Source organism: Pteropus alecto, unplaced genomic scaffold, assembly GCF_000325575.1.
Source record: "Pteropus alecto unplaced genomic scaffold, ASM32557v1 scaffold81, whole genome shotgun sequence".
Classification (NCBI taxonomy): Eukaryota; Metazoa; Chordata; class Mammalia; order Chiroptera; family Pteropodidae; genus Pteropus; species Pteropus alecto.
Genome location: NW_006433378.1, coordinates 4,527,021 through 4,553,501, shown reverse-complemented (window position 1 = coordinate 4,553,501; position 26,481 = coordinate 4,527,021).

The window sequence follows — 26,481 nt, the reverse complement described above, 5'->3', positions numbered from 1 at the left end:
ACAATCTACCAACTTTATTCAGATTTTACCAATTTTATTAATGTGTGTTTGTGTGTGTATTTGGTCTATGCAGTTTTATTATGTGTAGATTTCTGCAACCAGAATAATCAAGATACATACCAGTTCTATCACAAGACTCCCTCACATATGCCTTTATAGCCATAGCTACCTCCTTCCCCCTACCCTCCCTAAGCCCTGGCAACCACTGATCTGTTCCCTATCTCTATAATTCTAAGAGATGAGTATTTCTAATAGCTATGTTCTCACTTTAACATATAGTGAAAAAAAAAAATGAACACATCAAAACCATGATTTTAGAGATATTGCTTAGCATAAAGGGATCCTGGATACTTAAGTTTCGTAAAGGAGTCAATTTAAAGAAACATGGTGAGTAAACAGTAATTTATCTGGTGCACAGCTATGATTAAAATTGTGGCTATAGTAGATGATGTGTTTGAGAAACAGCAAATTCGAGCAGGCTAGAAGAAGCAGGTTTAATAGGGGATATGTGTTCACCATTTTTAATTATAAAAGTTACCTTTAAATGTGGGCTGGGCATTTCAAGCCAATACTTAATACAGTTTTCAGGGCTCAATTACAAATTCAGCTAGTTATCTTCATACATTAGACTAAGCATGAGCGAATAAGTATAAGAAAGCTTAAATACACCCTGGCTGATTCTCTGCTAATAGAGTAGAAATTATTATGTTTCAGGCAGAGTCTGAACTTTTAAAATTTCCTTTAGATATAGTTTTGTTTTTCTACATGTAATTCGTAATTACTTAGTTCTTAATGAATCAAAGGGGGAAAAATAAGGAAGAAATTAGAATATCTGAGCAGATTCTAACTTAATAAGGGCTAAGGAGAGGAGTTTGCATAAGTCTATAAAACTTGCTTAAAATATATCTTTATAGGCAAAAAAAAAAAAAAGGATGAAGAAGCAGAACTAAAAATGTATCACTGTTTAAGTCTAAGATACAATTACTACTTGCTTCATTCTTCCTGGAGGTGTGATAATAATAATAAAAAAATACATTTTAAAAGAGAAAACTTAAGTACAGATATATTAACTTTTTCTTCATCAAAGCTGCCTATATAGTATTAAGAATAGATTGTCCACCTCAAATGTATTTATGTATCTTCTGTCTAGTAAACTAAAACCATATGAAGAATCTTAAGTAAGTTTCGATTCAGAAGAAATGCAGCATCAATTCCATTAAACACCGCTTTCCATCCTGCTGTGTGCAAAGTAGGCATTCAATAAAATTTGTTGTCTACTTTATTGATTTAATTTAGAATAATTTTTACTAGTTTAACAATGAATCTAAAAGTTCATATTGTTTCATTTCCTAGTGAATTGCATTTTGTGAAAACTGTTAGCACTAGAGTTATTTTAAATTTTTATTTGTTTTCATTTCCCATGGACATCTAAACAACAACGAAATTGAAAGAAAAATTCTGTTACTCACTGACTTAAAACACTAAAAACAAATCTGTTATTTCAACTAGATTCACTCTATGATTTCATTACTTTCTAAAAAAAATAAATTTAGTCAGCTTTTACTGAAAATACACAATGGAAATGGGCTGGTGCTACAGTTAGTGCAACTTTAACACAAGTTATTCTAATTCTGGCTCTTAATATACAATAATTTTGAGTTTGAGAATCTTGTTGCATCTTAATTAGAAACATGATGTTACTATATATCTAGAGGCTATATCCATAATATTTATCACTGCATTAATTCATAGGAATTTTCCCCTGGATATTATGAAGAGAGGCAGTACATATTCTGTTTCAGAAAAAATGCACCCAGAGTTTCTCAATGGCTGTTTTAGATAGAAGAAAGCTTTATTTCTTGCTCTAAATTTCACAAACCAGACTTCTATAACATTCTTCTTACTGGAATTTTGAAGAATGTAAAGTTAGTTTTTTTCTCTTGAGGAAAGAGTTTGGGTGAAAATTGCTTAATGCTGATTTAAAATTAAATCGAAGAAGGACTGTTGATACTAGGGTTACTCTAGGGGTAAATCTGGTGAAGGTAAAAGGGAAAACTATACTAAGAATTAATTAGGCTTAGTATTTTTAAAAGCTTTATGCATGCTAAATACAATAGCTGTTTATAAGAAACTTGTAGCATTTATTCTACATCTAGTACTAGAGCTGTGTTAGGTAGGAAAATGCAGAGAAGACTATTTTGATTCTTTATGGCAATATTAAAAGAAAGAAATGGGTTCTATTGGGAGAATTTCTTGCATTTTCTGTCCAGTTAATATGCTAAATGTAAATGGATTGGCAAGACTAAATCCATTGCCTCCTGAAGATGGATTGAACTTTTGACTGCACTTATTGACAGAGGGTTTGCCAAGTTCACTAGATCTGCCAGAGTTGTGCCCAGCTTACAGATTAAAAGAGGTTTGGGTCATACCAGTAGCTCTCTGGAGTCGTCCTACCTGCAGATATCATGACTCTCCAGTCTGGGCAGTGTGGACTAGATGTTTTTATATACATACGCAGACCTACATGCACACACGCATGCATACACCCAAATTTACTGAGGAAGAGTTTAAAGAAACCAAACAGATCCTCTAAAAGGATGAAAAAGAAGCACCTAGTGATTTACTTCCTGGAACTCCTTCAGAGGACATAAACTAACGATACTCATCCCAACACAGAGTCTCTTTTACAGACCCTGTGTTGGGATGAACCCCCCAACACTATTATTGTGTTAGAGCAAAAACAAGGAAATGACTAGATCAAAATGCCTGGGGCCAAGGACATTTATCTTAGTCATTAGTGCACAGGAAGGTGACATTATATAAGATCAGATAGCTATGTACTCAGAAATCTGAAAATCAATTTCCTCAGATGCATGAAATAGAAACTTGGTAAGCTACTATTGCGTTTCTGGTACTCACTATTTATCCTGGTCTAAAGATGATATTCAGTTTATTGAAGAAAGAGTTTCTCCATTCTCTACTCTTTACAGTCCTGATTTTTCCTGGCCTCTCCTCTCTGCAGCTCTCTAACCCATCCACTAGCGTTCCCACCCTCCCCACATCCCTGTGACCAAATCTCTGCCATTTCTCACCTTACTAAATTTTTCCCAGTGAGGATAAGTTTGACCTGGACAATTTAAATTAGAATTTCTTTAGGGAGATTACAAACTCTAGGGAGTTAGTTAGAATACTGTTCTTTTAAACTATTGCTTCATGAAGTCATTTTTTTTCACTGCTTTATTTTAGAAATTAAGAAGAATCATTTAATTCAAAATTCTTTGGTGAAAGCCAATTCTGTTTATCAAAAAAAATTTCTTCTTAGTGTTAAGATTTTTATTTTTAGTCCTATGCTATGCCTGGAATGTTTTCGTAGGCAGTGAAAAATCTTAGCATACCCACTACACCCCATGTCCTTGGCCACGCCAGTCTGTAATGAAACCATAGTCAGTTCCCTCAGAATGGTAGGACAATGTTCAGGCTTTGGTGGAACTTCACGTTTTGTTTTGGAGGTGTCCGCTATTTAGCAAGTCCCTGTTGCTACTTCTATCTCGAGAGTAATACACGGAGCAACCTGATAAAAATTTTGATTTTGTTGCTAGACTTTGAATTAGGCATTTTAGTATGGAAAAAATAGTTGGAGGAGATCCTGAGTTTAACTACTACTCATTAGCTAATTAGACAACTTTGACAGTATGATCAAGTTTCTTGATATTTGTTTTTTAATTTGTCTTAGGGTCTGAAAGAGTTAAGCATCCAAAGATATTTAATTTACTCCCTAGGAGTAGTTTAGGCTCGGGGAGAATTTTGATTCATTATAGTTTTTAAACTTTCTGTCTGAAGGAGCATTCACATGGAGGCAGACAGATAGAACAGAGTCTTCATTATAGCAGAAACGTGCACTGTGAGCCTCCTTTATGTCTTGCGGAGGCCATGCAAAAGAGATAGCAGTTCTAAATTATGCTTCTCACAATGCTTCCCAAAGAGAACATGGCAAATGAATTCAATTCTTTTAAACCAAATTGAATATCTAAAGGAAAATAAATCTGAACAACTGACCTAGTTTTATGTGTTCCTTTCCCATAATTTCACTGCATTATTTGAATTGGGTTAGATCAAATTTCAGATAAAACACCTTTACACAAATTTGTAGAATGAGCTTTTAAAAGAGGGAGGAAGGGAAGAGGAAAGAGAGAGACAGACAACTTATTTTAGAATGGAGAGATAGCTTTCCTATAATTGAATATCACTTGTATTCATATTATTTCACTGTCTAGCAATGGTGATTTTTATTATTAAATTAAAGCTAAGAAAATCTAAGTTCAGGAGAGAGACTCCACTAAGATATTAGATGCCCACATGTAAAAATATAGAACAGACTAAGGATAAACCTCTTTTAGACATTTCAAAATTACTGATAATAATGGAATTCTAGGGAGATGTATTTTTTTAATATAATGAATTTGGCGCAAAATATGCACACACACCACACACACACACGCACATACATACACACCTAGTAAGTGGACAACCAATCAAGAAAGACTCAAGTGAGTTTTATCGATGAGAAGACAGGAACTGTCGCCCTTAGGAACAGATTGTTTCTGGGGAAAAATTACTGTGTGGACTAGGATGACTCAAGTATCCAACCAAAAGTTAGGAATAAATTCTGATAGGGGATTTTCAGAAAGTATTTCATTGTTTTTGGAATCAACATTTTTATTACACTGGGGTTTTCCCCTCCATATTATATCAATATGCATAAAATTCCCTTAAGAAGAAGTAAATAATATTATATCAATATGCATAAAATTCCCTTAAGAAGGAGTAAATTGTATGTATGTATGTATGTATGTATGTATTTGTTGAAGCAAGAAACACTTATTGAGAATTTAATAAGCACCAGGTACTATCCTGGATATGTAATAAGAACGTAGATAAATATAATACAGCCACTATCCTTGGAATCTCACTTTCCAGAATGGCTGCACAACATAATGGAAAGATACTGTGAGAGTGCTCTGAGCACTGATGTGCAAAAGTCATAGGGTATCAGGTTAAGAATAACTGATTCTCCCCCCTCGGAATAGGCAGAGGGGAAAGCTTCTGCTAGAGTAGGAGGGTGGGAATGGTGGTATCTGAACCATACTATGAAGGATGAGACTTTGTACCTGGGGAAGGTTGGTGCATGAATAGCAGCAAAAAGACAAAATTAGAAGGGGCTTGATATAGTATAAAACCAGGATCCTGCAATGGCAGACATGGAGGCAGACAGAGAGCCTAAGGAGAAGCGGGTGAGAGGTGGATGCAGTCAGATTAGGAATTTCTGTTGGACATGCCTGGCTGCTCCGCTGTCTTTTATGACACCCAGCACCTAGTGTGCTAGGCCCCACTTTCTGCTCCCCCCTCCAAAGGTAAATGTGGTATCTGACAGGTTTCCAGGACCAGTGGTAGAGAAAGGCAGAGGGAACATCCTAAGCAAAGGCTAAACTGTGCACTGTAATTGGAAATGGTGAGTATTAGTTGTAACTTGAGTGTGGAGCATGGGCCTGAGGTGCAGTGCCATAGCCCTATGTATTGGAAGACCTGTCTGTGACAGGAATTACCAGTGGGAGACCCAAGCCCGTACCACATTCTGCACTTCTCAAAAAGAACCACTCTGTTATTAGTTTTACTGCTTCAATGAGAAATTTGTTGGCTCTTAAGTTTCCCAAGAAAATACTTTATAGAGTGTCCAAGACATGTTCAAAAAACAAGTACTTAAAAACTGGATGAAACTGCAGTTGGTATGTCATGTAGGCTTAAAATTATGCAATCTGGAAAAAATCCACAAGGCAACCTAGAAAATAGGTGAGACATAGATGACTGGGAGATAATAAGGTGCATTTACCAGAGAGACTCTTGGTAAAGGAAATAAAAATGCAAGCACAGTACTGCGAGTTGAAGCGCATGTGGAATTTCATATGATATTTGAGTCAAATGTCTATATAACTTAGTACTCATCAATTCTTTCAAAGGACAGGGAGAAAAAGAACATGATTATATGCTGATAGGTTTCAGAATTGTCTAAAACGTTGTCAGAATTCATTTTTTATAAGAGAAATGAGGATTACTGATCCCCTTACGTGTAACAGAAATCGAGTCCTTGCCCTCTGATGGGTCATGTGACCTTGAGAAAGTAATAATCACTTGAATCTGTGTCTTTGTTTTTAAAATGGAAATGATACCACCTGCTTGTCAACTTAATTGGTTACCATGAAAATTAAAAGATGCCACGTAGATAAAAGTGTATGGTAAACTGTAAGATACATATTAAAGATAAGTTATTGTCAAAATAATTAAAATGATAACTTTAAATTTTCCAAGATGGAGTTGATTTGAAAATGTATAATATGCCATATGAATCAGGAATTAGAGTAGTACAAAAATGCAAGGTGGGGTTGGGGTAGGGATAGTAAAAGTCAGAAAGAAGTCTGCCCTTTAAATCAGTAATCAAAGGATTGAGTGTTATTCTCAGAAAATATGTCCTCCTGTAAATGAACAATGAGTCTTCTAATTCGTGAGCAGATAAGTCTTAGAAAGGGAAAGCAGATCTAGTCTCATGCAGTTGTTGTGAACAGCAGGCCTGCTGTGAAAATAGAGACCCATGGGTGTGACTTTTTTGTACCTCCCTTGCTTAGTAGCTGACAGCATGAAAGAAGAGGTGACAGGCTAAGATGAGTTTAATAAATGACACCTTAGAGCAAACACATATCCAGAACTTTTCACTGCCAAATAGTGCATGACTGGACAGATGTAAATATCTGGACCCAGAGGAGCTCTCCCTGGTTGTCTAAAGATGTTCAATGTAAACATCTCAAGGAGCCCAGGGCCCATTAAGCTTCCACTTTCTTTCTAATTTACGAGCATGTAGCCTTTCAGCTTAGATTTCAGCAGAGCATCAGCACTATCTTGTAAGTGGAGAATGTCATTTTAAAAAATTTACACTGGTATTCACTTTTTCTGGTGTATGGTTCTGTGAGTTTTAACAAATGCAGGGATGTTGTGACCACCTCTAAACAGAAAACAGACCAATTCTAATATCTTTTGTAGTCAAATTATTCCTTTATCTCTAACCCCTGGCAATCTGTTCTTGTTCCAATAGTATTACCTTTCCAGAATGTCATATAAATGGAATTTTTCAGTATTCAGTTTTTTGCTGGTTTACTTTTTTGAGCTATGACAAGTTATTATAAAAGTGCATCTAGACCAGACCAGCAAAAGAAAGCGAAGCTCAGATCCAGTTGGAGATGGGATTCGTTTTAGAGAACCATGTGTTTTCTCTTCATTCTTTGTTACATGAGGTTGACAGGATTATGTTTCATAAATGCTTTTTGCTTTGGGCCTTTCTTCTCAAGGGCCAAAGACATCAGTAGCTTTCTGTCACCAACAGAGCCAAACTGGTTTTTATTCTACAATCATTTACTGGCCGCTTGTTTTTAAATCGGGATGTGGTGCGCAATGGTGGTGATTCAGAGGTGAGTGGCCTTGGTCTCTGCTTTGATCAAGAAGCAAGAAGTTCTCCATCAGCTACTACTTGGTGCCAGTTATCTGCTATGAAATTCTCAGTTCTCAGACAACATCTGGCTTATTTTCACTTTTATTTATTCAGTATCTGAGCATGTTCTATGTGCCAGTCTCCTTTCTTGACACTTGGAATAAAACAGCAAACAAAAGAAAAATTCCTGATAGACTTTATAGTCCAGCTGGTGGAAATAAATAATAAACCATAAATACAGTAAATAAGTAAATTACAGGATATGTTAGAAATTAAAGAATGATATGGATAAAAGGAAAAGCAAAATAAGGGAGTACTGGAGCGGGGCAGAGTTGCTATTTAAATGGTTCATTTTTTTGAAGAGGTGACATTTGCTTGATAGAGGTGAGAGGATTAGTCATGAGGTATCTGGGAAAAGAGCATTTCAGGCAGGGGACACGGGCAGTGCAAAGATCCTGAGGTAGGAACATGCCCAGAATATTTGAGGAAGAGCAAGAAATACAGATTGGCTGGATCCAAGAGAGCAAAAAGGTAGAAAATGAGATCATAAAATTAATTGGGGGATGAGGAATTAGAGCATGTGAGACCATGTAGACCATTATAATGCATCTGGTTTTCACTTTGACGGAGATAGGAACCAGGGTTTTGAGAAGAGGCATTGCCTAACCTGACTTACCTTTCTGGAGGATCTCTCTAGAAAGTGTTTTGAGAATAGATTGTAGGGAGCAACGGGGATACAGGGAATCTATTGTAGTAATCCAGGAGAGAGATGATGGTGGTAAAGACCATAGTATTAACAGTGATGGTGAGAAAAGTTGGATTCTGGATATATTTTTAAGGTAGATCCAACATGATTCTCTAAGGGTGTAGATGTGGGTTGTGATTTTTTTTTTAAAAAAAGTATTAAATAATGACTCAATTTATTTTTGAGCTGAGGAACTGAAAGGTTGGGAGAGGGCATGAATTTAACAGATTTGGAGAGAGACAATCAACTCCTGTTGAATGTAGATATTAGATATTCATGGAAAATTGGGTTATATCTGGAGTTTGGGAGAGAAGTATGGGCTAGAGATATACATTTGAGAATTCTTGGTATACAGATGGCATTTAAAGTCATAGGACTAGATCACACCAAGGAGGTACCAGATCATCTCCTGTCTTGGGTTTCTTAGGTCAACTGAACTAGAGACCTGAAACAAGATGAGAAAGTCTCATCCTCTCAGATATCATATGTCTTTTTCAGTTTGGCCTGGGTTTTTTGCATAGTGATCTTCCTTCCCTCCTTCCTTCTTTTCTTCCACTGAAAATTTCTCCTGTTTTCACAATGCACATATTTGTCAGCCATTAAATCTATTTGAACACTCTTCCCTTTCCACTTTGTCTCAGCTGCCCCAGGAACACTAGGCAGACCCAGGAAGAGCGCCCTCTTCTGGACTAAAGCCGTGGAGCTGCACATCTGACGGTTCCTAACACTGAGCATGCGCCCCAGCCAGCGGGGCCGGACCTTTCTTTCGCTCGGTCCACTGTCTCTCTCTAGACTGCTCTCCTGACACTGCTGGGTCCTGGGGGCTGAGCCCTCTAACAGACCTCTCCTCAGTACTTCTGCATGGCCACCATGTGTGATATTGATCACCTTCTCCTATACCAGGGTGACTTGGCCCTTCTGGAGAAAATTACACAATCAGAAGCATATATTTCAAAGAGCCTCAGTAACACTATTTACCCCATTTCTCTCTCCCTCATCTCAGTTTCTTCCAAATATTACAACTCTTTTGAAAATAAACTTATATTTGTTCTTTTTACCCTCCCTTGAGTGTGTCCAGTTGGTGGTGACCAAGGTCTGGTTTAGGAAAAAGTTAACAAGGAAAATAAGTAGCCACAATAAAATTATGCTCATTAAAAAGTGAAAGGAGTAGAATAAAGAGATAAAGTAATTGGCCTAATAAGTGAATGAATCACTTTAATAAGTTATTTTTATGTAGTATGTAAGACAGTAGAAAAGTAATCCAGTACCTTGTATTTAGGTAGTAAGCAAAATTTCCTCTGTCATAAAGAACAGAATGAAATGTGGATAGAGAGATGATAAATGAGCACAGCAGCTGCTACGTTGGTTTGAAAGCTAGTAATGTGATAGTAATGAACCCAAAGGATGATGGGCCCTTGCACGTTGTCCAATAATGAAATATTGAATAAATACAACAGCGATTGCTCTTCCCTGCCAGACAGATACACATCTGTGTAAGTAGCCATCTGGCAGGCTTTGGTCAATAAAATTGTTATGCTTTATTAACTGGGTTTCTGGGAGACCCCTAACAAAACACCCACCAGCCCATTCATCTCCCCAAATAACTATTTTATCTAAAACCAGGATGATTACCTGGCATCTCTGTTCCATAGACCTTAACATTTGGTCAGGCGATATCAACTCATTCCAAGGGTGGTGTTTAGGATAACAAATTGACATTGTCTTCTTGAAGATCATTTGTTTGCTATTATTTAGCCCCATTCTGCCAGAAAAATAAAGGTATAAGTTTTGATATTGATAATGAGTTCGATTTTTACTAGGTGCCTGGGGAAGAATAAAAAGGGAAATCAGAACATACCTGCATCACAACGGGAAAATAGAAACTCTTCGACTTTTATTTATCGAAAACTATGAATTTCTTTGCATAAGCTAATTCTAATAGCCAGCTTTGCCTCTTTATTTTTCTCAAAAATTCTGCTTATTTTGCATGTTGCTGGTTCCAATCATAGATTAATACAGAATTTGGGAACTTTCAAATTGAAGAACACTTTTTGCAAGCTGCATATGAGCAAAGCTGGGATACAGAGATTCAGAGTTTGCTTCAGCCTTCTAAACGACCAATAAATCAGTCTGTGAGAATGTTACTTTTAGAAGTTGAGCACATAGTAGACACTCAATAAAAATACTTTCTGATTTATTGTGAAGGACTCTGTGGCCTTAAAGATATGGATTTCCTAGAACTATTGGTGTAGGAATTAAATCATATCAGTGATCAATAGAAACAAAAGCAGGACTCACGGAGAAAGGAATCTTTGTTTCTGTTCCTTGCACTGCAAAGGAGAAGTTTGCGTCTTTGGAACTTCATGTCTATCACACAGTAGGTGTTCCATGAACATTTCCCGAATGAACCTGTAATAGAAAATATTTATAATATTCTCCCTGTGGCTTTCTCAAAGGCGATATTTCCTCAATTCTCCTGTCAGAGATTTTTAAAGTGATTTGTGGTTTGGATAGGAAGGAAATTGAATATCACCTCTGCAATTTGGGTAGTAGAAATGAGGGATACAGCTAGTGCAAAGAATTGGGCAGAGAGATGTGAAAATGACTCCAGAGTTCAAATTCTCCACTGTCTAATTAAATCTCTGCAACATGTAGGGGTTTATAAGGCCCTTTGCTTCCAGGGCAGAATAGAATTGAGATAGTGCTTATCAAATTTATGGTCATCAGATAACTGTTATAGCTAATACACGTGTATGCAGAGGTTTAGGTGGGGGTGATCCACTCATTCCCCTGGATGTTTCTGGTTTGTCAACAGTGTTTCAAAGCTGTTTCGGTGCAAAATAAAGCACCTCACAGGCTTAGAGTTAAAGGCATTCTCCACACACTGTAGCTTAAATCTGATATTTAGTATCATGACAAGAATTAAGCCTGACAGTGATGCTGCGGAGTGATGCCTGTATCAGGCCGAATTCATTACCATCTTTACACCCGAAAGAGAGAAGGATGGGGGTGGGTATTTGAGAGATGGCAGGCTTGACAGGACTGTCTTCTGACATGAAGCATAATCATATTGGTCTGTCTCTATTGATATTGCTCTGTAGACAGATATTCTACTTTTAGAATATTCTGTAACAGAAACTTAATGTCACAGGTTATTATGTGATGTTGTCTGTTAGGGAGTGGGATGCTGAGAGGTACTAAATTTCTTGAGAGTGGGAGTTAAGTGCTGGAGCATATGATGCATATCACTGCTAAGTGTCTAAAATAGCATCCACTCTATTACTTTCTATCCCTCTCGATCACTTTCCCATATCATTCATATATATATATATACACACACATATATATATATGTATATATATACACACACACACACACACACATATATATGTATGTATGTATGTATGTACACACACGTGTGTGTGTGTGTGTGTGTGTGTGTGTGTGTAGTTTGTTGTCCCTCCCTCACACTAGAAGATAATGTCTACAAAGGCAGGGAGTTTGTCTGCCTGTTCACTCTTGTACCCTGGTGTCTAGAACAGTGCCTGGCATATGACAAGCACTTAAAACATTTGTTGACTTAATAAGTGATATACTCTGTGACAGTCCTAAGTCTGAGCATAGGTCTTTTTGCTTTAATTTCTTTTCTATGCCCTGCTTTAAATTGTTTAGCTGGTTGCTCTGATCTAGAGCCATCTATTGGAATCCAGTGATGTAGTTTGGTTGAGTCAGTAGCCCTTCCTTCTTTCCACTATGGCTTCCAGCCAAACAGCTCCATAAATAGCTCGTTCTACTTGCCTTTAGTGACCTCAGCTTGGCCAAAAGCAATAGCTCTTGTGCTTTAGCTACCTCTCATATCAGACATAGTGACTTATTATTGTGACTTGTTATCATCCTACTCTTGGCTACAGACCCCTTCTCTTGGTGTTTAACTTATCTTTCCATATTGGTTCTCTTGGCAGGCTTTTCTCTACTGAGGGTTTTCAATAACCACATAAACATTAATGAGAGCCAGCATAGCACAGTGAGTAAGAACTCAGGCATTGAGTTCATGCAAACTTTTGTTCAAATCCTAGTGTCAGCATTTGCCAGTTTGTGTCCTTGAGCAAGTTACTTAATCTTACTACCATTCATGTCCCTCATCTGTAAAAAAGAGTTAATGATAATATCAACCTCACACAGTGGCATAGAGTAAGCATTCGATAACCATTGCCTATTATTATTACTAATAATTTATGTCTAGACTTGCCTCTTCGGGCTTATGTACTTGCTGACTTTCTAGACTCATCTCTCACAGGCCCCCCTGGATTTAATGTTAAGAATCATCTAGTAAAAGCTGAGCTACCTTGTCTCCCCAACCACATCTCCCACCAGGTTCACTAACCTAGGGACTGACTACTCGTAGATTGCATTGGACAGCAACATTTAAAGAGACATTTTTTTGATAGAGAGGAAAGTTTATATCACATGAATATTCGTTGTTTTTTTTTTTTTAACAAGTAATGACCTTTTAAAAATACCAATTTCTACTATTACCAAGATTCATTAAAAAATATTTTAACTCCCCCAAAATCTAGAAAGGAAAAATTGGGGAATACGGAATGAAAAGTCCTGCTCAAAAAAGAATATCTAGCAACTATATTTGTACTGTGCCATCTATGAATCCTTATCTTTACCTATTATATTGCCTTTGCTTTATTTTTCTCATTTTACTGGAGATCTGTGAAAATTTCGTATAGGCAAACACTGATACACAGTCTGGCATTTGAAAATCCTTCTCTACCATGCCAAAACTATCTCGAGTTATACCTTTCAAATCTTCCAGGGAAGTTTCTGTAGCCTCCTTTGAATGCTCTTCTAATGGTCAATTCTACTCTCTGCCAGAAATATTAATCTCATGTGTAACTTTATGTTGTGGTTTGTGACTTGTTTTAATTCACTTTACTGTATCTCCTCACTGCTGGTCAAATAATAAATACATATCTACGTACTAGACATTTTGCTCATGTAATCTACGTAGAGTTGACATGCAGACTATCTTGGATATTCCAGATCAAATTTGTTCACAGACCAGAAAATTTTTTTTTCTTTCACACAGAATTGTGATACTCTGCTCCCACCAGCTGGCTTTCCCCATAATGCCCTCACCCTAGATTATTTTGAAGAGATAAAACATAATCAGCTAAAAAGTTAAATAATGCAAGCGATAATAATTGTTCAAATAGCAATATAAAGAATGTCACAAGACAGCATTAATTGTCAGATTATTGGCATTAAAAATCTATGTTTTAGTAGACCCAAATTAGTGAACATTCACTGGTGCTTTGAATGCCTGTGTTGTTTATAAAATAGCACATTACTGCCTTCACTATATTTTTCAGCTGTCTTTCTCTATTTTTATTCTAACTTTGTGCTTTTTGTTTAATTCCTAATCTTAGCAGTAGTCTCTCAAACCACTGTCTCCAGCATCTCCCCTTTCTTCCTATCTTGAGTCTTTCCAACTCCTTTGGTCAGCCTCTCCCCTTCTTAAGTGTACCTGATACAATGATTTTCATCAAGCACCCCCTTATGTTTGTCATGTCATCTATATCTTTTCACAGACTCGCAAATTACTGACTTACCAAATGACCCTTTTCCAGCTGGTTTTGGGCTACTATAAGAATGTTGCCTCTCTTCTTCCTTGACTAAATACCTCTCACCCACGAGTCAAGCCCCATTGCATTTATTCTCTTGTTTCACATATTTAATCATGGCGATTTGGGGTTACCAGTCTGGTATTTTTTAGAACTAAACTGCAATTCTTAACAATGGTTTAAGAGTCAGAAGACTAAGGCTTAAGTCCTGAAAAGCCTCACACTGGCTGAATTTGAACTAGTCACTGATCCAGCGAAAACCATAATAAAATGGTGATTCTAGAAATTGGTACTTTTAAGTTTCATTATTTGATCAAATAAAAAATTGGCAACCCTATGAAGTAGGCTTTGTCCCCAACAAAAACATTACTTGTTTTTTTAAAAACTAATTATATCAATGACAATTCATTTTTAGATAGTTTGGTCCATTGTCTTTGGTGAAACCTATGAAATATTTACAGCTCTTCCTCTGTTAAAATCCCTAGTCTGGCATCACTTTTACTTATTTCAGTATTTTATTTATTTTAGTAATTTATTTAACCATCATTTAAAACCTATTAAATATTTGTATCTCTTCCTCTGTTAAAATCTCAAGTATGGCATCATTTTTATTTATTTCAATAATTTATTTAACCATAATATCCTTTTGCCAGTGAAATGATAAATAACATAAATATGCTGTTCAGGAATTTTGTTCAATAATGGCTAGCAGTATTGTAACATTGCGTTGAATATCATTTTTCAGGTGGACAAGAGGATATTCTTTCTCATTTCAAGACTAGAGATTTGATATTTCAGGAGGATAAGTGATCAAGGTTATGTATATATAATCTAAACATCAGGTTGATTACCTATAGCTAAAGATTCAAATGTTGAGGGAAAAAATAAAACAAATTTATTTGATATTATTTATGTAGAAATATGTGTAGATTTTTTAAAGAAAGGAATGCCATATAGCTTTCAAATTCGTGAATAACTGCCCTCAAGTGGTACTTGTCATGAATATAAATAAAATTGAAGAGACAAATTTGGTACATAAATAACCCAAGGGCAGCCAAATGAGAAGTGATTCTCACATTCAAATGTGTTGTCCGGACAATGACAAAGACAAACATATGCATATTTTAAATATTCAACATATGTGGAGTTGGAGTTATTCAGTTAAAATATCAGAAGTGATTTATTTCATTTTTTTTTTCTTGCAAGTAATCAGCTGGTCCTAGACATAATTAATGAGCAATTTACAGGTAAATAAAAATCATTCTTTTCAACAATATTCATACTCCTGAGAACCATATCTGGGTGAACAATATTGGAAAAAGAATCAGACTTAGGCTAGGAAACCTGAGTTCTGGTCCCATATGTTCCAACTGTATGACTTTAGGCAAATGCTTTCATCTTTATGCATCAGTTTCTTCACATGTACGTACTTTTAATGAATGTGATCATGCTAACTGAAAGCAAATACTATATCACTACTCTGCTCAAAACCCTCCAATGGGTTTCAGTTGGAGAAAAGACCACAGTTTTTCAGTAGCCTTTGAGGCTGTAGATCTAACTCGCCATCTTTCCTCTGACCTTCACCCTTGCTGATTCTCACTTGCTCCCTCCATTCCAGCCACAGTGACCTCCAGGAAACCATGCATACTTCCTCCTTTTTCCCCTTAGTTATCTGTGTGTTTCTCTTTCTTCCTTCTTTAAGTCTTAACATAAATGTCACGTTCTCAATGAAGCAATCATATCTCAACACTGCCTATGCCTTTCTCTGCTTGATTTTTCTCCATTGCACTTAAAATGATCGAACATACTGTACACTTTACTGACTTGTCTGGCTCATTGTCTGTCTCCCTTGAAGAATGAACACTCCACAGGAGCAGAGATTTTTGTCTGTTTTGCTCCGTGTTGCATCTCTAGCACCTAGAACCATATCTGGAATATAAAAAGCACTTTCTGAATATTTGTTGAATGAATAAATAAATTGTCATATATTTCCTAAGTGCAAGTAGCTTGCCTTATATCATGCTGGTTGCTGAGGATCCAAAGATGAATAAAATTGCAGTCCTAACCCTTAGGGAGGTCACAGTCTGCAGATGTGAGCCAACTCTTGCCAAATAGCTGAGTAGCTTTAGCAAGATAAATAACTACAAGGAGTATTGGTTATGTGGAGGTAGGAGCATCAAACTCTTACAGAGACTGGAAGGTTTCATGGAGGAAAGGATATTCAAGCTGACATGTGTAGCATTCCATCAATTACTTCTGGATAAAGCCAGAAGTAATAAGGGGAGAAGGAGATTGAGAATAATGGCATTTCCTGCATCGCAGAATTTTAAAAACTGAAAGAAACTGTGTACGTGGAAGTGTTTTGCAAGCTAATGCAATAATAGAGTTTATGTATAATCATTATTTATCTGTGTTAATTTTTCTTTTCCTGTTGGCATCCTTTCACAGAATATTCCATTGTACAACTTTATGGCAAAAGATAATTATACAGATTTGAGTTTTACTGGAGCAGCTCATCAAAATTGAGATATTCATATTGGTCAAGGAATATATGTCAAAGAATATATGAAATGTTTAGCATGCCTAAACATTTTTTAAACTTATTTTTCAGTAATTAAAAGCTGTTATCTCTCACTTCTCAGGCTGAGTACAAATTAAGTAGGACAGTCTAAAAAAAATTAGTCTTAAAATAAGCCATGCTATATTTCTCAAGTGTACAAATTGTTAATTAGAATTGGGAAGTGAACAGAAGGGGCTTAAAATAAAGACCTTCAATTTCAAATTAAAACTGAAAATGGACCATGCTTTGCACCGGCATTAAAAAATAGAGCTAAGAAGTATGGGGGCTGAAATGGAAATTGAGAATTTTTGAGGTGTATAAATAAATTTTATTTAAAATTTTTATATTTATTGATTGAAATGTGTATTTTGCCTTATTTTAGTAGGCAGTTTTGAATATTTTAGAATAAAATAACTTTTTAGAAGACATGAGAAATGATTTATTTTTGAATTTTTATATTTAATTTATATGTTTATAATAAAATCAAACTTTGTATACTTTGAAATCAGTTGTACTTTGTTTTTTAGTCTTGTAGATCAGGGCCCTGTGGACTAAATCTGCATGTGTTTTTGTAGCATCTATGTGCTAAGAATGTTTTTTTTTTTTTTTTACATTTTTAAATAATTGGAAAAATCGAAAGAACAATATTTGTAGCTTATAAAAATTTTATGAAATTCTGATTTTAATGTCCATAAATAAAGCTTTATTGGAACATAGCCACACTTAGTTGTTTGTGGCTGCTTTCACATTATAACAGCAAAATTGAATAGTGGCTGCAAAGATGCTATTACCCACAATGCTGAAAATATTCACTGTTTGTCTTTTATAGAAAAAGTGTGCGGGCTCCTGCTGTCAATCATTACTATTAATAAAACACAAATTATGTTAAAACCTTGATGATAACAATTTGGTATATCTGTGAGAAATATAATTTATTTATATTTTAAATAATTTTTCAATCATTATAGTAATATTGCTGTTCAATATTACTGACTCATTAATAGAACATACAAAATCATAGCTTTACACAGATCTGTTGAGTTTTGGTATTTTCAATATGTTTGTCAATAAGGGCGGAATGAAGGTATTTTATTTAAGAGTACGTGGGGCTTCATTTGAACACTTTCCCCTGCCCTGTGAAATTAGAGGAACTGAGAAACAGAGCGAACACAGAGAAGTGGAGGATGTAAACAGAGTGATAGCCACGCAACTAATTTGACAGAAGACATTAAAAAAAAAACCTGAGCAAATTAGAGCTAAAGGAGCACGCATATCTCCATGTCCTGTGGGAATCTGTGGGTCCTAAGAAGTGGATTAGTCTAGAAACTCCCCACATCACAAATAAGTAGACCGAAGCACAGTAATATTATTAGTCATACTGTCACTTGATGATGAGACCTGACTGACTGACTCAATCCATGCACCTAGGAATTAATTAAGAATACAAAGGTTATAGAAATATTTAATTATAGAATTACCTATCATGATGACCTACGTGGAACTTTCAACTCTATGGCATTTAAGATGCAGTACATAATATTGCTTATGCTTGAAACTCATTTGTCAGCAATGTTAATTGAGTACCTTTTGGGCTCCAGACACTGCACTAGGAGCAATGGTATAGAACTATATAGTCCAATAATATAATGACCTCTAGCCACGTATTGGCCTGAGCACTTCAGTTGTGGCTGGTCCAAACCAATGTGTATTCAAAGTGTAAAATACACACTGGATTTTTTAAATTTACTATGAAAAAACAAGAATGTAGACATTTTCATTCATAGTTTTTTATATTGGTTACATGTTGAAAATAATTTTTTTGCTACATTGGGCTATATAACGTTATTAAAATTAATTTTACCTGTTTCTTTTTACCTTTTATAATGAAACTACTAAAAAACGTAAAATTGTGTGGCTCCCACTGTATTTCCATTTGACAGCACTGGCATAGAAGACAATGAGTGTGCTCAGGGAGTTAATACTTTAGGCAGACCAATAAGTAAACAAACAGTGGCAGGTGACAAATGTAAACATGGGCTGCTCTGGCAGCTTCAAAGCAAGATGCCCGGATCCAGGAGGGTCAGAGGAGCTGCAGCAGAGGCAATGCCTGGAATGAATCTCCAACGATGAGCAGGAGACAACCTTTAGTCATGGGGGAACATTCTAGGTAGAGAATACAGTGTGTGCAGAGGCATAGCTTTTTGAAATAGCTTATGTTTGGGGACCTATTAATAGTTTGGTATATTTAAACTAGGGAGTGTTTGTGGAGGAAGCAAAGCTGGAAGAAAGCTAGAAAACAAAGCCCACCAATGAATGGCTTTGAAAGTCAGGCATTAAGGAAAAGTTTGGAGGAAATTTGGACCTGTTCTCATATTTAAAATGTATGCCATCTTCTAATAATGTTGAAAAAAATACCTGTAGACTTTAGAGTCAATCTTGTCCAAAACAGCCTAACGTGGATTCTAGAAATGATACTGATTGTTCCTTTGGGTTCGATCCATGAATAAACTAACTATGGCCAGTCAATCAAAAGAAGAGTGCCCGTAGTATTGTTGCATGATGCGTAAAATACAAATAATGCTTGGAAAGGTGCCGAAAGGCCTAAAGGCCCTGCAAAAATTACTTAGACAAAGGCTGCTTTCCTTCACTAATTATTTATGCAAAAAGCAAGCAGTATTCCACTGTCTAGGAGACATTGCAGCTGTTCAGCTTTACAGCTTTATGCAGTCTTATGAGAAAGAGACAAATGACTAACATGAAGGACTTTGTGAAGAAGTCAGGTTGCAGGGCCAGTTGTGCACTGGGAGCCAATGATCCTGGCATAAGTATTGCCTGCCTCCTGCCAGGAGGGCCCTCTTCTGCCAACAGCTGTGGCCACCTGACTCCCCAGCAAAAGCTTCAACTCTACCCCTCATCCTGGAAACAACTGATTCCTAAGTTAAAACATTTTAATGACCCCTAATTTAGTACATTATTTGACTAAATATCACTTTATATGTGTTCTGACCTTAGACCCCAGGTCTAGTAACTAGGTTTTAAAAAACACTTACTTTGAACCTCGGCAACTCCCAAATGGGTACTCACCATTCCCTTCGCTCTTATACAAGGGCTATGCTTCGTATTCTTGGCTGTACTGCTCCCTTTCTGTGCCTGTCCTACTCCAGTGAGCACGTCATGATTCTTGGTCTTGTTCTATCTCTGGGCCAGTGCACCACAGTTGGTGCACCTGGATACCTATCTCTGCATCAACAGCCCCAATTTTAGACTCCACATTGAAAATGCTCACTGAGAATAGCACTCTATTTAAGGAGTTAGAAAAGCATAGGTTTCCACTGAAAAGGCTATATTTGACCCTCGCTCACTATTGTAGTTTTTAGATGTAGTTTTATGAGTTTGGGCTTTCTCTTCACAGGCTAACTACTCCATTGTAATACCAAAGTCGAATCTTCAAAGGTGGCTGAACTCTTCAATTTTCACTTTATTCTTTTTCAATTCCTTAATTCTTTTAAAGCAAAAGTAGTCTTGATTGCCAGAGGTTGGAGGTAAATTAACTATTTGTTTAGCTGTGTTGCGGAAGGTGCATTTCACTTTCTGAAAGCCAAACGCTCCCACTGACAGCCTGTTTTCTGTACACTACTGTTAATTTGCCTGGTTTCTATCCACAGCTAGCTGGACAACTTTAGCCTGTCACCAAAGAGCCCAGTGTCTGGTCTGATTCTGGTCTTCATTTCTAAAGAACAGCATGGCTGAAGTTCTTTCTTCCCAGTGCTTTCTCATGGTCACGCCTTGGGTTTCACAGGTTTACCTCAGTCAAGGACGGGATCTACTGACCTTTTTCTTGAGCAGGTGATTTGTTGTAGCCCAAAGACCTATGTCCTATAAGCGTGGGGGAAATAAAGTTAAATAGGAAGAACAAGCAATCATAAATCTATTGCTTGGTTCCTACTTGGGTTGTCAGCTGCTGTCTCAGTCATCTGTTTTTTGGTAGTGATTTGAGATGCTGAGTAACTCCAGGAACTGGCTGGTTTTTAAGTAGTTGAAGAATAATACCTCTCCTGGGGATAAATGAGTCATTTACATTGGAGTGGTTTTTATTTTTTCATCTGGAACTATATAATGCAAAATTAATTTGTGTTTTTAGCCTCTCATCATCCTGCGGTATTTAAACATAAAAAAAGTATATTATTAACAACTCTACTTCTTAGGAGAAATCTTACCGATTTAGAATTTATAAACCTAGGGAAAGGCTATATGAACCACACAGACAATAGAAAGGAGTGACAGGAGTAACCATGCCATCCAGACTCTAGGAAGATGAACACGTACTGCATCTTTTGTCCTCCTAATGGGCATTACCTTTGGTCAGTTTGCTGCAGGCCTCTGTCCAATGGGGTAGAAAGTGGAACCAGAGAGTAGGGATAGATTTTAGGAATCATTAAGAGCTTAGGAAGGCAGAATCAATGACTGACATTCTCTCTTCGAAAACAGGATCCATCCCTAACAATAAAAACACTTCAAAGGCAAAAGTATTTTCTTAGGTGACTTTGGGCTGAAAAAGAAACTCCCTCCAGTGGCCCCATGGGTCTGCATTCTTATTACCTAATTTGTTGTACATGGGAGAGCTGCCCAGGCACTATTTGAGGTCCATCTCAGTATTTATGTGTCATCGGTAATTTATTTTGTAGAGCTGGGGTTTGCTAAGGTTTGGCCTGCTAGTCAGTCATTTCCCACCACAATAGGTGGCAAGTAGAGATCTCTGGGCAAAAAGGAATGATTCTTTCTGGGGTGATGTAGATTATCAGGAAACCTTTCCTGGAGATATAATATCAAACGGATCATTGACTCCTGGAGTGGTTGTTTTTGTTGTTTATTTTTAACTTTCAAAGTATTTGGGAGTTGTTTTCTTTCCCACCACCGCCCCGTTCTGCTGCACGCACGCACGCACACACACACACACACACACACACACACACACACACAAAATGTTCTCAAGCAGGAAGAGGTAGTGAATTTCTTCTTTCTGTTGTGTGATTGCACTCATTGGTGTCAGGTCATGGGGCTTGTGAGCACACCCTTGTTTTTATGTGATGCTTACACTGCACTCTCTGAACTCTTGGAACAGGGCTCTCAGGCAGCCTGTGAGCTCTCCCAGGCAGGAAAGCAGGTAATTGAAAGCAGCCCTGGAAGCTGGATCTGCTCACTATCATCAGTTATTATCACCTAGACACACAGCCTCTTGTGAAGGCTTGGTATCTGAGAAGTCTGCCTCTAAAGTCTCAGTGGCAATTAATAATGTCCACACCTAAAGCAAAATTTCTGCTGCTGCTCTTGCTGGTAATATCAGGTTCTTCCTGTTTCTTTCATAAATTAGTTGATAACTGTCTCTGCTTCTCTTTTGAGCGAAAGGATTTTAATTACACAATGCTCAGGAGTACAAAGCTTCATCTCCTGGCTAGCACACAATGGAGGCTCGTGATAAAAGCACATTAAACCTTCATCGAGGTTGTTTACACATTTGTAACGGTGGCTGTGGTCGTCTCTGATAGCAGGGACAATAAATCAAAACCTTAGGATGTTCTTTTCATTAGCCAATGATATTATAGCCTGTGGTGGCTTTTTAACTATCCATGTATAAAATGGAGTGATAATAATTTGTAATTACCACAAATAAGTAGTTTTAATTCCCCCGCCGGATATTTAGGGCTTGCATATGATTTGGAAGATTCAAGTTGGCTTTGAAATAGTCCCCTATTAGTTGGCACAATTCACTGTGCATGCTGGGAACTTCTGTGGGCTTCTTCTCAGCCCTTAACTGGGGGTGACATTACTTCTGGAACTCAAAGTATGGCCTCCATGGTGGTGGTGTTGATTTCAAATAGATGAAAAAAAAAGAAAAGAAAAGAAAAGCCACCTGGTCTCCTGGGGAAAAGACGGGGTGAGAAGAAGAAATAAAATGTGGAGAGAGAACGCTCTGTGAAAGCAGGAGTGATCTGTGTTCTTATCCAAACTGAACCATGTACCAGGTGTGTGGATTTAGGCTGGTTACTTAATCTCTCCAACCACAGTTTCCTCGTTTGTAAAATGGAATTCATAGCATCTGCCTTGTTCAGAGAACCAATGAGATGATGTCTCTGACAGTGCTGTGCATAGCTGCTAGTTCAGTAAACGAAACTCAGTAGTAAATCTGGACTCCTTCATTTGTTCACTCAGCTGCAGCTTGTGGCAGAGAGTGGTCTGATTTTTTTCTTATCTATTTCAAGAGAACTGCATGAAAAATCAGGAATGCTTTGGCCCATTTGAAGTCCCCAAATATCATCATTTTCGTTTTCTAGCAGGGAATCACAAATGAAAATTTGCATTCAGAACCCTAGTTTGATACCTAGGATGTGGATTTAATTTATGATTTGAACTCAAATTTCAACAAGTTAATGTAAGAGAAAATATGGCAGAAAGGAGAAATGTTAAAAACATGCTCGTCTGGTTCGAAATGCTGAGTCGAGTTTCCTTGAGTTTCAGAAAGTGTCTAGAAGTATTTGCAGTTCTTTCACTGTGACTGTTAGAAATAGGCAGAGCTATAAATTCCTGGGGGATGGTTGATAGCAAAATCCTGTTTGCAGGTTGACCTAAGACAATTCAATGTCCCTCTATTCTAGCTCTTGCAGTCTCATCACCACATCAGGAAAGAGCTGTTGGTTGGCTTGTTTACCATCAGCTGTTGATGTGTTTAAGGCTGACACTTTCAGTTTCTGTTTCTCATTTCCATTCAAGCAACTAGGAACATAAAGGCCACCAAAACTCTAGACATGACATGGTCATTAGAACTTTATTTCTTTTAATAAAATGTTAGAATTAATTCTGCTTTGACTCTGACTTAGATATTATTGTCATGTCATTACTATTATTGTTACAGTAACACTTAGAATTTATTAATATAAATACCAATATTAAAATAACAATAACTTTATATAATAGTAATAGTATATAATAGTAGTCACTAATACTTGTATTTTATATATTATGATATTATCTGTATTTACTTAGTACCTTGCAGGTGCCAGACCTTATATGCATTGCTTTAAATCCTCACAACATCCAAGCAAGATGGAAATTGTCCCTAGGTTACAGATAAAGTGAATGAGGCTCAGAGAGATTTAGCAGCATTTTTAGTGCCACATCGCTAGTCGTGATTAAAGCTAGGGTTCAAATATAGTCTGGTCAGACTTTAAAACAAAAGAAGTTTTCACCATTTCTGCTGCATCTCTTTCTTGGAAAGTGGACCACACCGTAGTAAAACATGTGTTGTATATGGAGTAACAGTCCACAGCAGTGCATGACAGAGCTCTTTAGCCGTTGCTATTTTAATCTCTTTTAATGCTGTAAATGTGCCAAATAAGTGTCTCTTTCACGTGGGCAAATTTTAACTACCTCATGAACTGCATTACAAGGAGATGCTTAATTTACTGCAAATTGCTTATGAGTGCTCGTGAGTAAGGTGAATCATTTAGGGCAGTTTATTTTCACAGTTACACAAAGAGCGGATTAAAAAATACATACAGAATTCGAAGCAAATTCAACTGGCACTAGGTGGACATAACAGATTATGAGTAATAAGAAGGCTGATCTCTGCACTTAAAGAGCCCTGATTCCTGTTTGTACCCTAATGCAAATGTCACTGACTTGTATTTCACAAGACCAACTTTTTAGGAAATGTAAAGATTTTTCTTGTAGAAAATGTGAATTGAACCTTATTTACTATAGATTTGCTATTTTCCTAATTTTTTTTAATAATATTAGTTTAAGCCAAAAAATTTGGAGTCATCCATGACACCTTTCTCTTACATCCCATATCTAATCCATCCAGAAACCCTGATGGCTAATCTTAAAGATATATTGATAATATGAAGACTTCTTAGCACCTCTGCAGTTATACCCTGCTTTGAGCCACCATCTTTTCTTGCCTGGATTTCCGTAATAACCTCCTAACTGATCTTCCGCTTCACTGCTTTCTCCATGGTCTGTTCTCAACACAAAAGCCAGAGTGATCTTTTTAAAACCTTGGTCAGCACGTCCTCCTCTACTCACAACCCTCTCTCAAGGCAAAAGCCTACACACCCTCCAGCATCTTCTTCCTCTCACTGCCTCCCTGACCTCTTTTCCTACCATACTTCTTACTCTCCCACTTCAGACACCTGGCTCCCTTGGTATTCTTTGAATACCTAAGCATATTCCACCTTGGGCCTTCGCATGATTGCTCCATCTGCCTGAAAGACTTTTCCAAATATCTTTCTGGCAAACGACCTCATTTCTTTTCAAGTTTTTGTTGAGATGAGGTTAAACTTCCATCTTGTTTAATATTGCAAACCGCTGCTTTGTCCTGTTCTACTACTTATTTTCACCTAGCACTTACCAACTTGTTCATTATGCCCATTGTCTGACTATGCCTGCTAGAATGCAGGCCACATGCAGCAACATTCATTACGCTCACTGACCTATCTCAAGGGCCTAGAAAAGTGCTTGGCACATAGCAGGTGCTCAGTAAATGTTTGCAGATTGTTGAATAAATAAAGGTGGGGTGCCAGTGCAGGGAAAGAAAAATAATGGTTCAACCTTATGTTTCAACATTTGGCAGATATTTTATAAACATAATGTATGTTTATGCAAGTGGATAATTTCATATTAGACAAAGCTGGCACTTGACTGATATTTTGGACTAAAGTGGCACTAGAATCATTGCCTAATCTCTGACACAGGTGGCCATTCTAGGAATATAATAGACCTTTGGCTCTTTTTAGGATGTAGAGCAGTGTTCCCCAACCTTTATGGCACCAGGGACCAGTGCTCCTAATGAGAATCTAATGCCTGATGATCTGAGGTGGAGCCGAGGTGGTTATGCTAGCACTGAGGAGCGGCTGTAAATACAGATGAGTGAAATGACCAATACTGATATCAGCAGATATAAATAACTCCTTAACAGAGAAATAATCATAGGGACATACAAAAGAGGTAAGGAAATTCAACAACAAAAAATTAATCACAGGTCTATACTAGAGACTGTCAATAAAAAAAAGTAATAAAAGGGTCACCATCTGTAGTTATAAAAGATAAAAACAAGCAGTAACAGCAACAAACCCTAGAGTTACATTTGTTTTTATTTTTTTCATTTTATCAAGTTGAGCCAATCAGTTTGACCAAATTTACCCAATATTCAGGAATTTGTGGCCATATTGCTTATACACTAACTGCTTCCAAAAGAGATGAAAAAGCAAACAAAAAAGAGAAGCAGATACTTTCAAAGGTCCTGATTCAGTAAATCAAAACACAATGAAAATCAAAGGTAAAAAAATAAAAAACTATAAGAAATAACAGAGGCTGGAGGACTATGATTAAGAAAAAAATAGGTAAAATATAAGTAATCTGACTTTTAAAATTATGAAAAATAACAGAGGATAGATGTAGGAATATACTTTTTAAAATAGTATCTCAAGCAATTTAACATCTAGGTATCAGAACATACCATGTTGTGCTACAGTAACAAATAATCTCAGCATATCCATGACATAATAAAATATAAATTCTTTTCTTGCTCATGTTATGCATTCAGTGTGGTTCGACTGTTGCCTCTGCCTCTAAGTAATCAGTTTTAGGCCCAGGCCAACGGCCTTCGACATCTTCTGGACCTTACTCATAGCTTTCTTGATTTCTACTGCCAGGGAAAAAGAGAGCTGGAAAGTTGACCTCTAGCTATTATATTCTTTGACCTAGAAATGACTTATATTACTTCTAATAATTTTTTTTTCCAAGAATAAGTCATATGGCCAGACTTACCTCCAAAGGAGCAGGGCATTTTAATCTTCTGTGTATAGAAATACAGAAGAACTGGATATAGATGAATATAAGTAATAATACCACATTACAACAAAGATGTAAGCTATTTGGCACTAAAGGCAAAAAAATGAAAGAGTTTAAATAGCTGTCTTTGTCTGAGAAAAAATACCAATTCAGTAAGAGG